This window comes from Papio anubis, chromosome 12 (genome assembly GCF_008728515.1).
Source record: "Papio anubis isolate 15944 chromosome 12, Panubis1.0, whole genome shotgun sequence".
NCBI lineage: Eukaryota > Metazoa > Chordata > Mammalia > Primates > Cercopithecidae > Papio > Papio anubis.
In genome coordinates this window covers 21,597,565-21,615,268 of record NC_044987.1, presented here as the reverse complement: position 1 = coordinate 21,615,268, position 17,704 = coordinate 21,597,565, and positions in this window count along the sequence as shown.

Here is a 17,704-nt window from a genome sequence, read left to right as displayed (position 1 = left end):
TGGGTGCCATATAAGTGCTAGTATAGTCTCAGTCCTCAAGGAGGTCACAATTGAGAGTCCTTGCCTTTATTAGCTTCTGGAACAAAATTCCTCATAGGGCAAGGAAACTACCTTGCTCTTTCTAGTTGTTGTAGAGATAGTTAGTGCTTATATATAATACATATATATAATACACACACACACACATATACGGATGCTCCTTTACATCTGCCAGTCTCTCTCTTGATGAGTCGGGGCCCTGTGATTAGCTTTCGTAAATACACTGTGAGCTGAAGGAAAGGTTTTCACTTCTGAGTCAAGACCGTTATGTGTGCGCTATCTCCTAATTCCTCTGCAAGCTTTGAAAAGGATTGTCCCACCCTCACTGGACTCCGTGATAGAGAAATAAACCTTCATTGTGTTTAAGCTACCGAGTTTGGGAGCTTCTGTCTGTCCCACAGCCAAGCCCAGCCTTTCTATACCAACTAACACACTATTCTGCCCCAGGGGCTGCAGTCCTGTCCCAAAAGTTCAGCTTACTGATTGGGCCACTGCCACCTGCAGTTGTCTTCAAATATCACCTTTTCTGAGGGCTACCATCTTTCTCGCTTCTATTCAGGAAATCCTCTCAAGGTCTTCTGGGTTTATTGGCTGTGCAGGCTTCCCTAAAATGGATACTGGGTCCCACCAAGCAGACTTGTCCAATTCAAATTTCTGCAATGATGGAAAAAACCTATATCTGCACTATCTAATACAGTAGCCACATGTGGTTATTGAGGATTTGAAAAGTGGCTAATGGAAATGAAAAATTGAATGTTTAATTTAACTTAATTTTAATTAGCTTAAATTTAAGTAGCCACTTGCATCTACCATGGACCTACCTGTGGGTAGTACAGCAAAAGTATCCCCAGAGCAGTGCCCACCCCAGGGCTCCACTGTGCTTTCCCTTAATGTGCTCTGACACATTCTTGCTGATGGCTAATGCTTCCAAGTGCAATCAACTCACAAGAGTGGTTAAAAAAAAGTGACGGGTCTGTTTTAAGATAGGCAATGTTATTAGCCCTTTGTCAGATGAGTAGATTGCAAACATTTTCTCCCATTCTGTAGGTTGCCTGTTCACTCTGATGGTAGTTTCTTTTGCTGTGCAGAAGCTCTTTAGTTTAATTAGATCCCATTTGTCAATTTTGGCTTTTGCTGCCGTTGCTTTTGGTGTTTCAGAACCTACAAAGAACTCAAACAAATTTACAAGAACAAACAACCCCACCAAAAAGTGGGCAAAGGATATGAACAGACATTTCTCAAAAGAAGACATTCATACAGCCAACAGACACATGAAAAAATGCTCATCATCACTGGCCATCAGAGAAATGCAAATCAAAACCACAATGAGATACCATCTCACACCAGTTAGAATGGCGATCATTAAAAAGTCAGGAAACAACAAGTGCTGGAGAGGATGTGGAGAAATAGGAACACTTTTACACTGTTGGTGGGACTGTAAACTAGTTCAACCATTATGGAAAACAGTATGGCGATTCCTCAAGGATCTAGAACTAGATGTACCATATGACCCAGCCATCCCATTACTGGGTATATACCCAAAGGATTATAAATCATGCTGCTATAAAGACACATGCACACATATGTTTATTGCAGCACTATTCACAATAGCAAAGACTTGGAATCAACCCAAATGTCCATCAGTGACAGACTGGATTAAGAAAATGTGGCACATATACACCATGGAATATTATGCAGCCATAAAAAAGGATGAGTTTGTGTCCTTTGTAGGGACATGGATGCAGCTGGAAACCATCATTCTTAGCAAACTATCACAAGAACAGAAAACCAAACACCGCATGTTCTCACTCATAGGTGGGAACTGAACAATGAGATCACTTGGACTCGGGAAGGGGAACATCACACACCGGGGCCTATCATGGGGAGTGGGGAGGGGGGAGGGATTGCATTGGGAGTTATACCTGATGTAAATGACGAGTTGATGGGTGCTGACGAGTTGATGGGTGCAGCACACCAACATGGCACAAGTATACATATGTAACAAACCTGTACGTTATGTACATGTACCCTAGAACTTAAAGTATAATAATAATAATAAATTTAAAAAAAAAGATAGGCAATGTTTAGGAATAAAAATTCTAGACATTTAAATAAATGGAAAGATTTGGAGCCAATTCCAGCGAAGCAACTTCGATTCATCAAAGATTATTTTTGAGCTCAGTGTCTGCTTGCTATAGTCTGAAGGATCAGCAAAATAGTGGGTACCTGAAACCATACAAAGAATTAGTGTTCCCTTAACCTTAGCTTCCCTTAAACTTAAAAATTGTATGATAATTCAGATTTTTTTTTTCTTTTTACGGGAGAAAACACAAGGAAGGGGAGAAGTTCTACTAAAAAGAAACCTGGAGGGAGGAGGAAAAAACTGCCACTTGAGGAAAACCTTAAATATTTCAAAATTCCTACAACCTAAATCCATATAGGAAAAAAACAAACAAACAAACAAACAAAAACCCACCCTAAATGAGGTTACCACAATGTTCCTTTACCAAATCCTGAAATAAGACACCGAAAGGAGCGAATAAAACTCTAGTGTGTGGTTTTCAGAGGTGGAAAGGAACCTTGGAGATTAGGGATCCTTTAATTGCTATGGACATGGACCACACAAGCTAGTTTTTAAAGGGGCTTCATATACAGACACAGTCCATTTCATTGACATACAAAGACAGGGCACAAGTCTTTGCAAGAAATCAAGGGACCAAAACTGGAATCTCAGGTGCTGAAATTTTTTTATCCCACAGGGCAGCATATTCTCTTTCCCATTTGCTCCCCTCTGTCCTGCTCTCTGCTTTCAGACTTACTTTTTCTCTGTATACTGCATGGTTTTCCCACAACATAGACTTACGTTTTCTGACCTTGGCTTTGACTTCCAACTCAATTCCATGCCTTTCATGTTCTCTTCATCATCTGAGTCAGTGTCTCAGTATCCAAGTCCCACATTTCTGGGAAGAGACTCTGATTGACTCAACTGGAGTGAAGTGTCCCTCTCTGTTCCCATCAGTTTCAGTCAGGGCGAGCAGCATCTCAAGGCACAGAGAGCTGCTCCAAAGAGTCATGGGTTGGTTGCTTCTCTAGGAAGAGTGTTCAGTGAGAAGGCAATGGTGATCACATCTACCTTCCCCTACTTTACACAGGAAGAAACCAAAGCCAAGGGCATTTCAGTGGTTTACCTAAGGTCTTAATTCCTGTGACTTTTCCCACAAGACACTCTTTGATACTCGTGTAATAATAACAAGAGTTATCACCTATTGAGTACTTACCATGTGCCATCACTGCTTTTAGAGGTGCTTACAAATATTATCACATAGGATACTCATACACATTTTAGGAGTATATATTTTAGGACTTACGTATCCTTATTCTCATATGCGTTTTAGGAATTAGGCATCTTTATTCTCTCCCTTTTGCTAATAAGGAAATTGAAGTTCAGTGAAGTAAAGTAATTAGACCAAAGTCAAATATTTAGTGTGTAGGAGAGCCAGGTTTCAACTATAATATTTCTAAATCTTAACTACAATACGAGATTCCTTCCTACTACACATAATGGATAATAATTTATGGAATTTATCATCTCAGAAGATGATAGCAGAAAATATGAATGTATTTGGATAACTGTTGAATTACAGAACAGCTAATAGACTAGGACTACCAAGGGGCTCCACATAAGGTGAAAGACCCTGTCCATCATCGATTTTCAATGTTCAGCAAAGCACATATAAGGATATAATGCATATTTATTAGTAGGGGGAAACAGAAAGAAAGATGGGTACCAGGGAGGATAGCTATACCTTCTAATAATATGTCCCTTAAGGTGTCTGTTACTGGCAGATAGATTTCCAGGCTGGGCGAAACCTGTCTGGAAATGTTAAGTTTCCTTTTAGGGGGAACTCGATGTGCAGTTGGGGAAACGGAAAAATAAGCAACAACCATCAAACACTGTGGAAGTGCAGTACTGGAGACGTGCTCCAGGTATTCAGAAAGCCCTGAGGACGTTTACCACAGTGGGTTCATCCTGCCAATGGCATGGTGGGGTGAGACTTTACACTCCAGGTAGGAGGATCAGTGTGAGCAAAGGCAGAGACACAGGCAGGGGCAGAAGGTATATGGAAAGTGGAACAGAGGTGGCCGCAAGCAATTCCATGTCACTGAGAATGATGTTTAGAGGAGGCCACGGTGGGAGGTGAGTGTCAAGGGGTTGGCAGGGGGAGATCATGCAGGGCCCTTTACAACATGCTAAACAGCTTGGATTTTATCCAAGTGATTAAAGCAGGAGAATAACAGGGTTAGATTCGTGTTTTAATAATAGATCTTCCTGCTCTGAGGAGGAATGATTTGATGAGGAAAGGCCTAGGGGCAGAGAGAACCTATTGGGAATTCAGGCAAGAAATGATGAGGGTCCAAACTGGGGCAGAAGTTCCAGGGAGGAATGGAAGGAAGAATTTTGAGAAATTCTTAATAGGTACATTGGCAGGACTAATAACTGATAACAAATAGAGGCAAGGGAAAGGAGGCGACAGGTTGCAGGAGCTTCTGACTTGGAGCCTGCATGGATGGGAGAGCCAGTCACTGAGAGAGGAAAGCGAGGAGGGGCACGTTTGGGAGAGAAAACGTGGAGTCCTTACTTGAAGTGTTGGGGAGCCTAGGAGGCTGGCAGGAGAAGATGTCTAGAAGGAAGTTCAGGAGGGAGGCTTGACTCGAGGATGCTGATTTGGGACTTACTTGTTAAGAGTTTGAGCAGGTGAGATCACCATTCAAGAGCATATAAAGTGAGGGCCCAGGACTGACCTTTAGAGAAGAGGTTGGGAAAAGGATCAAAAGAAGACAGATGCAGAACAACCAAGCAATAAAAGGCTAACAAGCAAAGAGGTGTGAAGAACAGAGTTTCACCAAGGCTAGAGAGACCAACCAGCCAAGTGCATTAGAAAGACCCAGTGAGGTAAGAACTAAGTTCATTCATTAAACTTGGCAATTAGAAAGTCATTGGTAATCATATTGACTCTAGTATCCAAGAATTAGTGAATCACGGGCAGGCTTCTCTGGATTAAGAAGATAGTGGAGGTCTTTAGAGTCAAAGGAAGGGAAGACTACCCTCACCCAGATTAACATTACGGCCTTGACATGCAGATGTCCAAGAGGAGCCAAGTAGAAAGTGGTTAGTTAGAAATGATAAATATAAATGTACCAGTGATTCTGCAGAGAGCACTTTCTCTAGAGCAGTGAAACAGAAATCAGATAACAAGTGGGAAAAGTTTGCTGGTGGTGAGGACATAGAGGCTTTGTGAGTTGACTGGTAATTTGAGACAGAAAAGCATGAGAAAGAATGAAAGACGAAGGGAAGGTAGGGTCAAGGCAGAGGTCTTTTGTTTGCCTCTTGAGTTTTTGCTTTGCTTTACCTTCCAGCAGGCATAACCTGAATATCTTGGCAGACATACAGGAAAGAAAAAGTGGAGACAGGAAATATTGTGGGGAGTGTGTCTGATGAAACCATCTCACAGGCAACAAGAGAAGGAATGGTGAGCACAGCTAAGGATGTTTAGCCATGAAAGTTAGAAGAACTGTTCTTTTTAGACAAGACAAAAGCATGAAAATAGAGATGGAAATGCATAAAAACAGAAGAGATGGGCCTAGACATGGTGGCCACAGCCTTGTTAGTAAAGAAGGAGGTGAAGAACCTCTACTTTGGGGCAGGTATGTGAGTCTGGAGACTTGAGGTTGGCAATGACGTCAAGAGAGATGCGTGAGGGAGCCCTCGCAAGGTGAGTAAAAGCATCTGCTAAGCCAGAGGGCAGACTCACTTGAAATTAGACTGCAGTTAGTAGTAGCATCAAAGACTACAGACAAGTCAACTCAAACAAGCAAATAAGACTTAGCGATCAAGAGAGACTGATCAAAATTCCTACACAAGATTACAGGTACAAACAAATGGAGAAAAAGTAAAAGGTCCATTTACAGATGACATGAAGAGCTTAACACTTTCACAGACATTTGACCCTCTTCCCTCCCTGCCCCTCCACCAAAAAACTCTATGGTGGTGATTGCAGGTCATTTTAGGGAAGGGGTTGCGGTGATAAAGGGAGTCAAGGTTTCTGCCCTTCAGACAACACAGGTCAACTTTGGTAGTCATTCTCTGCTCCAAAGCTGAAAATGGCTGCATTGGCAGCTTTAGCCTGCCTGCCCTAAAACTGCCAATTCAATTCATTAAACATTATTGGGCACCTTCAAGGTGTCAGCACTAAGCTTGTTAGGGATGGTGGGGAGAACACAACAAATGAGATGCTCTCCTTTGCTTTACGGTTTGGAGCAAGGACTTATAATCCAGTGCTCAGCCTCCTCCCAGAGGGGTCCCCAGGGCCCATTTTTAGTTACATCTACAGCCAGCCAATAAACACTAAACCTTCCCCAGACAGCATCAGGGACAAGGGAGGGGCTTTTCTTCCTCTAGAACTGCCTCATAGGACCAGCCCACATAATAATAGTCCTTCATTTTACTGACTGCTTAAAATATCAGAAGACACATCTATGAAGAGGATGAATCTGCTAATAATAAAGAAATACCCATGTCAGGCAGAGAAGCTGCCAAAAATAAATCAGCGAGTACAACCCACAGAGCTAGTTATGGTGAAGACTCTGAACCTCATGGCCATCTCTCTCTGGAAGCCTCTATGTGCCTCGTGTACAGACAAATAGGTTTCCAAGTGTTCTTACCACACAAACCATCTATGTCATTAGTTTTTCTTGTTACCCCAAAGTTTCCACAATTATCTCACACAAGAGTGAATCAGATAGAAAAGCACATTCAAAAATATATGCATACTTGTCAGGATTGATATTTAATTACCATGATAGCTTATGTTCAAAATGCTTAGTGAAGAGTGAGTATTTCCATGCTAACTCTGGAGGACTGGCTGCATCTTGGCCCCAGCTTTGTCTTCTCTAGCACATCCAAATAATGGCTACAAGCCATTCATTCCACCTTCTTGGTCTAAATCCTGCCCTTCCTCCAGAACCCACCTTTACCATGAAGTCTCCAATTATCTGAGTCTAGCTCACATCAACTCTGTCTGTCCACCTGGTGTAACATGTATACAGTTAGTATCTAATTGTGTGATGTTTTCTTTTTTTCATTTACCTGAATTTTAGAACTCTAAACCAACTCAACTTCTGAAAGGCAAAAATTATTTCTTTGTCCCCCCGCCATGGGTTACGACTTAATGCTTCTCTTGTGTCACTCATTTGCTTGAACATCAATTATTCTTGGTATTGGGAATACAATGGTGAACCAAAAAAATCCTGCCCTCATGGAAATTAATGTGAGGGAAAAGCAAGGAAATATACTATTCTTAATGAAATGCATTAAGTATCAAGATAAGGAAGTGCTGGGTGCTCTGGGAGCATTGATGACTGGCACCCAATCCAGTCTTAGTTTGTGTGGTCAACACGGGGTAGTGATGGTGGGACCTCATGTAGGATGTGGTATCTGGGCTGAGTCCTAGAAGGGGAATAGGAATCATCCAATATCTGTGGTAGTGGGCGAGGGCAGGGGAGTCCCATGGGAAGGAGAATTTTTAGTGTTCAAAAATCAAGTTGGTCCATTCTGGGAGACATATGTGATTTTGTGCAGGGGAAAAGTGAAAAGGAGAGTGATAGAAAAGGCTTTGAGGAGCTGACAGTCTGATCCAAGAGATGAGACAGACCAGAATACAAGAAATGTGATATGAGCAGACTGGACAGGCACCTAACCTAGTTTGAGGAATGGAGGGTTAGGGAAGGTTTCTCCAGGAGATAACATCTCAGCTGAAACATCAAGGATGGGTAGTGTTTAACCAGGAAAGAAGACAAGGAAGGGCATTCCAGGCGGAGGGGGCTGCACGGTCAAGATCCTGGAGAGTCTGTGAGCTGCAAGGGATATAGCATTATCAGCTGTGAGCTGCAAGGGATATAGCATTATGTATAGCTGATACATTTAAATCTTTCGCCTTTCTCTAGCTTTGTTAACTTCAGCTCCACAGCCAAACCACTTCAATATCTTTCTACTGGAGACAGGAAGAGAAACCAGGAGAATGGTAAACAAAGAAAAAGTCTCCCTGGGAGGTGTGTTGGACCCCGGAAGTTGGGAGGAATTCTAGTGAAGGGAAGTTATCCATTGGCTACTGAATTTTGCTCTCAGAGCAAAAGCCCCTGTATTAGTAAAAGCAAGAGTCTTTCTTGCTTGGTGATTCCTACCCTGGGTATTAGCAGCAATTAACCCCTTTAAACCCTCACCTTTATACTATGAGCTTCTTGAGGGAGGGGGCCATGATTTTTATTTTTTATGCTCAGTGCCTGACATATCACCTTGTATTATGTTATATAGGCAGCTAATAAGTGTTGAATGACTGATTAACTGAGCTCCTGGTTCCTATAAGATTCTGTCTCTTGGTGAGTATTAGCCAGGATGCCTCTTATCCAAACAACAATAACAACAACAACAAAAACCCCTAAGAGATCTATTCACCAAGTAATGCTTGCTTCTTTCAGTCTAACCAGGCCTCTTGGTAAGTCAATGGTGGCTACCAAATGATCCATCTTCTTTCTACGATTATATTTTACCAACTCAGATTACCTGGAACAGGTAGAACACAGACAATGATGATTTATATGGCCTCATATTTTTTACTTTCACCAGTATCTATTGATATTCCTTTTTTTCCCTTCTGGTAACTTGGAAGCGATATACTTTTAATTTTTAGTGATTACCTAACTTTTTTTTAACAGGTATGTTTAGTTATACATTTTAAAACATATCTAAGTTATTTAATATTTCTACTCTCTTTCTAAACATGTCTAGGACAGTAAAATGTTTAACAACTTACTAAACACACCCCTTCTTGCATCTTGTTATTGTCATCTAGAGCAGGGCTGGGCAAAACAAAATCCTCCAGCCAAATCTGGCTGACAATCTGTTTTTAAAAATAAAGTTGTATTGAAACACAGTCACATCCACTCATTTATGTATTGTCAATGGTTGTTTTCACTCTACAATGGCAGAGTTAAGCAGTTGTGACAGAAACTATATGACCAAAAGCCTAACATATTTACTGTTTGGCCCTCTACAGAAAAAGGTCACAGACTTTGTCTATAGATTTGATTTTACCCTTTTTCAGTACAAAACAGAGTGTTTCATTTTAAAATAGTTAATGACTAATTAGATTAATTGCCATATTATTTTTTACTGTGCTTACTATCTTTTCTAGTTTTCTAGATCTTCTCTCTAGATTCTTCTCCTTTTATCTTTAATAATTTCTGTATTATTACAGAAATAATGGTTGGTACATTATTTTAGCTTTTGCTTAAAGAATGATAGTTTAGCTGGTTATAAAATTTTAAGTTGATGGTCAATTTGCCTTAGCACTTTGAAGATATTATTCCATTGTTTTTCTTTCTCTATAATTAGTAACAAGATAACTGTTGTTAGTTTAATTTTGTTCCTTGTTGAATAGAATCTTATTTTCCTATTTTCCAATAGCCTTATTATTTTTCTTCATCTTTCATGTTCTGTATTTAACTATAATTTAACTTAAATTGATAAGAGTGTGTTTATCTTTATTCTGTTGTGGTTAAAATTTAACTTTTTCTAAGTGTGTGTTTATCTTTATTCTGCTCAGTACTCAAAATGCATTTTCAATTGGAGGATTCATGTCTTTCTTTAATTCTGGGGGGAACAAATCTCAACAAATTTGTTCTAGAGGGGAACAAATTCCCTCTCTAGCATTATCTCCATTCTTCATTTATAAGATTCTTAAGTTCTTTTTTGTAGCCTGCCCTTCTTTTTCCACTTCTGCCTATTTTATTTCATAACATTTGTTCATTTTTAATAAATGTTACTTCTTTTATCTGTGAAGATCCTAAGCATATTTCTTTTTAAAGCTTTGTTAGACAGATCCATGTAATTAGTTTAATTTGCAGTTAATTCATGTTCCGATTGCTTATTTTGATTGGTTATTTTTCTTCTTATTAGAATCATTCACATATTTTAAAGTTTTATTTTCCAGGGATCATTTTTTAGTGGGAAGTTTCTGTTTTGTTTTGTGTTTTACTTTTCTCCTTTGCTATCTAGTAGTTTACTGTTTTCCCCAACTTTCTCTCCTGGGACCCAAGTACAGAACCAGGGTTGAATAATAATATTTCTGGCTCTGTAGCTCTGTAGTGATACTGAGGATATTGCAGATCCAGACATGAAGTCAGTGGGTGGCATGATGTTGTACCTGCTTACAAGGCTATGTCCATTTTCTTCCAGCTCCTTAGTCCACAGTTTCCTATTAAATGTGCTCCTAGAGCAGTAGCATCAGTTCTCTGGAAACTAGTTGGAAATGCAAATATTTATTTTGGACCCACTGAATCATACACTCTGGAGACAGAGTCCGGCAATTTGTATCTTAACAGAATCACCTCCTGGTGATTCTGATGCATGCTCAGGTTTGATAGGCGCTGCAACCATCCCACAAGCAACTAACCAATGATTGCTTTTTTAGCCTCTTTGCATCAAGGGGAGCATTCATCCAAGTCAGCCCCGTAATTCAAATAGTGAAACTCATCTGGTCCCCGACCTCCATAGTGTCAGTTTCCAGCCCCAGAATCAGCAACCTCCTTGTGTTTTCTTCTGGTTCTGGTCCACAGAAATGTTTATCTTATTTTTAAGCCAATTGACTTCTTGTTGGCTTCTTCTTTTCGCATATTTGTAATTTCTATAGTTAAGGTAAAAGGCGTACGCTCAAAGTTGAAGTAACAGAGACATCCTTAAAGAAGTTCACAAGCATAATCCACACTCACCTCTTGGGTTCTTTAGCCACAATATTACTATATCTGTTATATGCCATCTGATTGAATAACCAAAATATTAACCACCTTCGTATACCACATACATTTCAACTATGCTTTGTGACCTAGGGTATGCAGCTTGACCCTTACGAACCCCAGGTAATTCGTTTGTATAAGGACAACAATGATAACTACATGAAAGCTTTCATGTGAGCATTAAATCCAGTAATACATGTGAAATAACCCAGCATAGTGTCTGGCTCATATATTGGTTCTCAAGGGTTGTTAATCTCCTCCCTTTCTGAATCTAGAACTTGCGTTAAGTTAAATTTAACATTGTTAAGATTTAGACAACCCAGTTTCCAGCTCACTTACCAATTTGCTTCTTATCCAAACTCCTTTCATCACAATTGCAGTTCACCAGAACGTAATGATATTCTAAAATAGAAATGTTAAGAGGCTCCTCCCAAGCTATAAATAGTGGGGCCCCATCCCCGTCCCTCCAGTGGCTGATGGATTGGGGTGGTTAGCAATACCACTCTACACAGCCTCATAAGTGACGAATGCTAACAGCCGGGGTCTCGAAATAGAAATTGGCTCCATGTGAATCCCCCAGATTAGGCAAAGAATAGCAATAACAATAATAACAGGAATAATATGGATAATAATAATAAAGTTAATGTGTGCCAGGCACTCTTAAAAGCACTTTTGTTATTTCATTTTTCATAAGAGCCTGTACAGTAGATACTATTATTATCCCCATTTTATAGATAAGGAAATCTGTTAGAGAAAAGTTAAGTCACCAGTAAAGGGTCACCCAGCTAATGAGTTACAGAGCTGAATTTGAACCAGGCAGTGTGACAAGGCAGTTAACCCACAGGGAATCCAAAGAATGAGGAATAATATCCCCCTTGGTCACTGATCTAGGTCTAACCCCCTTCATTTTGCAGCTCTGATTATTCACAACCATCAGATCACATTTTCATTCAGTATCAGAAATTAGATGTTACTCAGGCTCTGTTTCCATCAAAAAATTGCAGCATTTCTCCAGGAAACAGGGAAGAACAGTTCCCTCAGGCAAAATCAGTGGCTCCTCAGGACTCTTCCCTGATGGAAATGTGTGGCTGTCTTGATGAACGTCTCTCGAAGCCACTGGCTGCCTGTCCGTGCATATTTTAGACCTCTTTGTTCCTTTCTGTCTGCTGTGGGTCTGTCTCTACCTAGCCTTCTTTTGGACTGACTCTGTCTGTTTCTGGCAGTCTTCTCTTTTTTCTTTAGCAAAATTGCTTTCATAATGCAGCAACAACTTCCCACCCGCAGCGGAACCACGTATTTTGAAAGGAACATGAGTTTACAGATAAAGAATGCTTTACTTTCACCAAGTTTTGATTTCTTCCCCCTCAGGCACTTTTGTCACAGATGAACTTTTTGTCCACATTGCTGACAAGGGTCATTGAGCCTGGCTTATGGGGTCAGGATTGGGATGGCAGGAGCTGCACTGGGTGTTGGGGTCACTAGCAACTCTGGGTTCCACACCAGACATTAGTGTTTCCAGCTGGGATAATTTCATCTTGCATTGACTCAAAAATTGCTGTGATTTTGGTCTATAAACAGCTCGGAGAATGGGTTAGGGAAGAAAAAGCAGAGGCCTTTGATTCCAGTGTTTAGAGAAGTTTCAGGCTTCCACACCTGGGAGGAGGCAGAAAAATGAAAGGAAGATCACTCTGCACTCGGGCATAAATGAAGCCAGCTGATACCCACTCACTAGCTGTAACATCATCCCCTCCTTTTCCAAAGCGCTAATTCATTAAAACTAATGAGGCCCCGATGCTGCCTAAGCTGAATGCTGATCAGACTCCCGGCATGCACCTGCCATCGTGCTGGCTCTTAGTCCTCCCATGCCCAGAGTGGGGAGTAACAGAGGCTCTGGGGCCTCTAGGGCAACGCAGAGAACTGGCGTGGACTCGACAGAGCTGGCACTTGATTTGCATACAATGACATGCCGCCTGGTTCATGTTGAAATGCACAGACGGACTTACCCTCGTTCTGCAACGGACCTACTTCCGGCCGGGCCCCGTTGTCCTGTCTGTTGAGCAGTCATCTGAGAACAGCTTTCCTACACTGTGGCACAGGTGCATTTCCAAAAGTCACCCGCACTTCCTGCCTCATCACAGGTGGAAGGGAGGAGTGCTACTAGGGAGGAGTGGACTAGGGAGGTGGCAATTCATGTTTCATCATCCTCAGAAGAGTGGAATTCCCATTGTGACCCTGTTAGAAAAGAGGGCATGAAGACGGGCGCAAGGTGAGAAAAAGGTAGAGGCAAGATATACCAGATCCTCCTTTGTGTGGCAGCTTATCTCCTTCACCCCATAAGTGTTTACTGAGCACCTACAATGGACTAAGAAATGCTCTAGGCGCTACAGAAATGTGTCAAGGGAGACAGCAGTGTCCCTTGTTCTCTCAGAGCTTACTCTCCTGGGTGAGATAGACAATTTAAGCAGTAAAATAAAATGAAATTAAATAAGTTAGGGACATATACTGAGAGTGGGCAGTGCATGGAGAACAGCATCAGTCTGAGTGGTCGGGGAAGGCTTATCTGAGCTGACATTACAGCCATGACTGGCAGAATGAAAAGTTTAGGTTTGCAGGAAGTGAATACGTAGAGCGGGGGCAAGCCCTCAGGACTGAATACGCCTCTCCTTTTGAGCAAGGGGGAGCGTGGGCAGTAGGCAGGGGTCAGAACAGGTAGGTTTACTAGGCCATGGTAAGGAGCTTTTTATTCTTCATTTGCCACGTCTGCAAGGATGAAATCTTACAGCACATGGGATATGCATTCTAAATTCTCCTAGGACATCCTCCAGGGTCTCGCCTAATATGTTCTACTGTGGATAAAGTCAGGCCTTCCTGGTCTGTCCGCTTTTACCAGCCTCAGAGTCAGCACAGCTTCGATCCAGACATAGACCCTAAAATGCCAGGAGAGTATAGTCCCCTCAAATCCTGGGGACCATTAATAGCAACATCTGCCACCACCGGCCTCCAGTGTGGAAGAAAGGAAGTCTGCTTGGCAGCCAGTTCCCCTGACGAACTTCCCTATTTTGAGGCAAGGATCTCCAGCTCCTTTCACCAGAATTTTGAAACAGATCTTGCAGAGGACCAGGGTTTCACTCAGCAAAGGTTAAAAGGGGACCTAGGAGTCTCCAAAGATGCCAGGCATGTCCCTGAATTTGCCTCCTGTCAGGTCAGCAGACAACAAACAAGAAAATCATGGGGTTCGGTCCCTTTGGCTTTGGTCACAACCCGTCCCCTCGTCCCTCTTCCTTCCATTTCTCCTAAGAGTCTGGCTTCCTCTGAATCTGCCCCACCTCCTTCAATCAGCTCCCAAAGGTTTTTGATTCTGTGTCCATAACAATGTTGGTGTCTATCCTATTTTTTTTCAATTCAGTTACAACTATCCAAGTTCAGGCTCTAGTTGATTATCTCTTGACTAGTTTTCTTTATACTTATAATTGTTCTCTGCCTCCAGCCATAAACCCTTCATACCTGTGCTCCTTGGTAGATCTTCCTCAAACACAGATCTAATCATGTTACCTGCCCACTTAGGAAACCACGGAAGATTCCTCAATGTCTATGTTAAAGGATAAAAATCAAGATTCCTTGGCATGGGCTTTTTTTAACTTAATTTTATTTTTTTAGGGATGGGGTCTCATTCTGTCACCCAGGCTGGAGTGCAACTGCATGATCACAGCTCACTGCAGCCTCCAACTCCTGAGCTCACACATTCCTCCTCCCTCAGCCTCCTCAGTAGCTGAGACTACAGGTGCAACTCACCACACCTGGCTAATTTTTAGGTTTTTTTTTTTTGTATAGTCAGGGACTCACTATGTTGCCCAGGCTGGTCTTAAATCCTTGGGCTCATGCAATCCTCCCATCTCAGCCTCCCACAGCACTGGGATTATAGGCGTGAGCCACCACACCCAGCCCTGGTTTTTAAATCTGATCCCCCTCTCGTTTCTACCCTCACACCCAATCCTTGCTACAGCCATATGCCTACTCATTCTTTAAGTTCTAGCTAGAGTACGAGGTCCTCCATGTTTTGAGTGCTCTGGAAGTGGAATTGGTCTCAGCGATGTGCACATCCCTAGTGCATAATGTGGTGACTGGGAGCCGCAGCTGTGGATTAGACCCAGCTCGCCCATGAACTTGTTGTGTGACCATGAGCAAATAATTAAGCCTCTATGACTCAGTGTTTCCTTTTCTGTAAAATGGGACCATAATTTCATCCTCATAGAATGGTAGTTAAGCATTAAATAAAATAATCCATATAAAGAAGAACACCTTGCACATGATATGTGTTCAATAAAAATCTGTGAGTCAACAAATATTTATTCGGTGCCTACAATTTTCTGGCACAGAGTTGTATAAGACAGGCAGCATCCCTCATGGAACTTACAATAAACGTGTGAACAAATAAATCAATTAGATAAGTTTAGGTACTGACGAGAAAGGATAAAATAAGGATCTATGGTAGGTAGTGCCTTTAGCTATGGGATTTGAGAAAGGCTACGCTGTGGAATAACATTTTAGTTACTTTTATTACCTCTATCATAGTGCTTAATATAGTCAGCCTATGTTGATTCTGTTTAATTGGCCACAAATCGATTTCCCAAAAGACAATGCATTGATGTGGACAAATTGATGGCCTCCCCTCATATTAGAGGTTGTGGCAGAGAGATCCAGTCACTCACCTCATATCTGTTCTTCTGCCCTCAACTATATTAACAGAGCCCAGGTTTTATTTGGGGTGTCAGAGGGGCACTTTTCCCAGCTTGCCTTGTAGATAGGAAAGTCCGTGTAATACTACTTTTGCCAATGATATGTAAGAGGAAGTTCTAGTGTAAGACCTCCAGGAGAGCTCCCTAAAAGAGAAGGGGTAGATACAGCCGCCACGTGCTTTTGCCCTTTGCTTTTCCCTGTTTCCAGCCTAGGAGACAGATGTAATGCTGGAGGTACAACAGCCATCTTGGGTCCACAAGGCAACAACATTATCCTATTCTGAACGAAAACACAGAAGGATTCTGGGTTCCTGAAGACATCTTGGAGTCACTGTACTAGCCCTGGACTCACTCCTTATTTCAGAATAAAAATTAAACCCCTAATTTATCATTGAAAGCAATTCCAAATACAGAGGTATTTTTGCATCAATCGATTCTTCCCACTTACCTAGGCCTGCCCAAGGAGCAGGTCATACTACACTTTGGTTATTTGTATAGGCCTCACTTTGCTTTGCATGATTCTTTCCCCATAACATATGTTTAAGAAATGCTTGCTTATTTATTTTTGCTGTTGTTGTTGTTGTTGTCATTGAGACAGAGTCTCATTATGTCAGGCTGGAATGCACTGGCATGATCTCAGCTCACTGCAACTTCTGCCTCCCAGGTCCAAGTGATTCTCCTGCCTCAGTCTCCTGAACAGCTGGGACTACAGGTGCCCACCACCGCACCTGGCTAGTTTTTGTATTTTTAGTAGAGACGGGGTTTCGCCATGTTGGCCAGGCTGATCTCGAACTCCCGGCCTCAAGTGATCCCCTTGCCTCAGCTTCCCAAAGTGCTGGGATTACAGGCGTGAGCCACTATGCCTGACCTGTTTGTTGAATTTTAATGACAAGTACTTATGCTTGGATTTTTCATAAAATCCTCAAAAAGTCTGGACCTTTTTCATCATCTTTCACTCACAGGATTGTGGCCTGATGTTCTCACGTCAGGGATAAGGGGTTACTAATATCCTTTCTGGCTGAAAACCCCAGTTCCATGTAGATGCCCTTCTTTCCACGGTCACCGGAACCCCAAGTTTATCGTTTATGCTCCTGTAGCATGATCAGAATATTTGGACCGCTTTCCTCCTGGGGCCCTAGATGAAAGTCAGGCCTGTGCCAGCTTCCCTCCGTAATCTCGCCCTCTGTATTCCTCATGCAGTATTATACACACATATACATTCAGTAATACACATGAGCTCCCTAGAGGTACAGAGGTTCACCTGCTGCCCCGGCAGGATGACCTGGATTCCACTCCTGGCTCTGGATCTTACGTATTTTGTGACCTTGAGAAAGTTTACTTTCCCTCTCTGTCCCTGAATATTCCCATCTCTCAACAAAGATAATGATTCCTTCTTATGCCACACCAGCTTGATGTGTGGGTTAAATAAACTTATTTTATTTTTAAAAGCCTCGGGTGTAAAATACTCAATAGTAAAACCAAACAAAACACTCAATAGTTGTGATACTCAGTGAAAGGATGCTAAGTGTTCCCACCACAAAAATAATAGCTATGTGACATAATGCATTTGTAAATTAGCTAGACTGAACCATGCCACAATGCTGCTTTACATCAAAACATGGTATACGTGATAATTCCATGCAACCTTATATCTGTCAATTTAAAAATAAATAAATAAATGTAGCTTTGATTAATACAAGAAAAAAATGATGCTCAACAGTTTATGTCATTTCTGTTCCTCTTAATTCTGATTTTCTTTCCCCAAAAGTCTTAGCTTCTTTTCTTTAGCATCCTTGCTGCGGAAACTGGCTGGCACATTTTGTTTCTCTATTATTGTCTTCATCATCATCTTACCTATCTAAGGCTTGGTTCTTATAGTGCCAATTTTATATTTGGCTGCAAATAACAGAAGTCCCAATTATTGTGCAGCATTTTAAAAAATAGGTGTTTGTAAGAGTCACTTACTGAGGAGCCTAGAGGTGGGCAGTCCCGGGCTTACACGGCCTCTCAACAGTGCCCCAGGAACCAGGGCGTCTCTTTCTGCTCTGCCACCATACGTGCAGATGGACTGCTGTGTG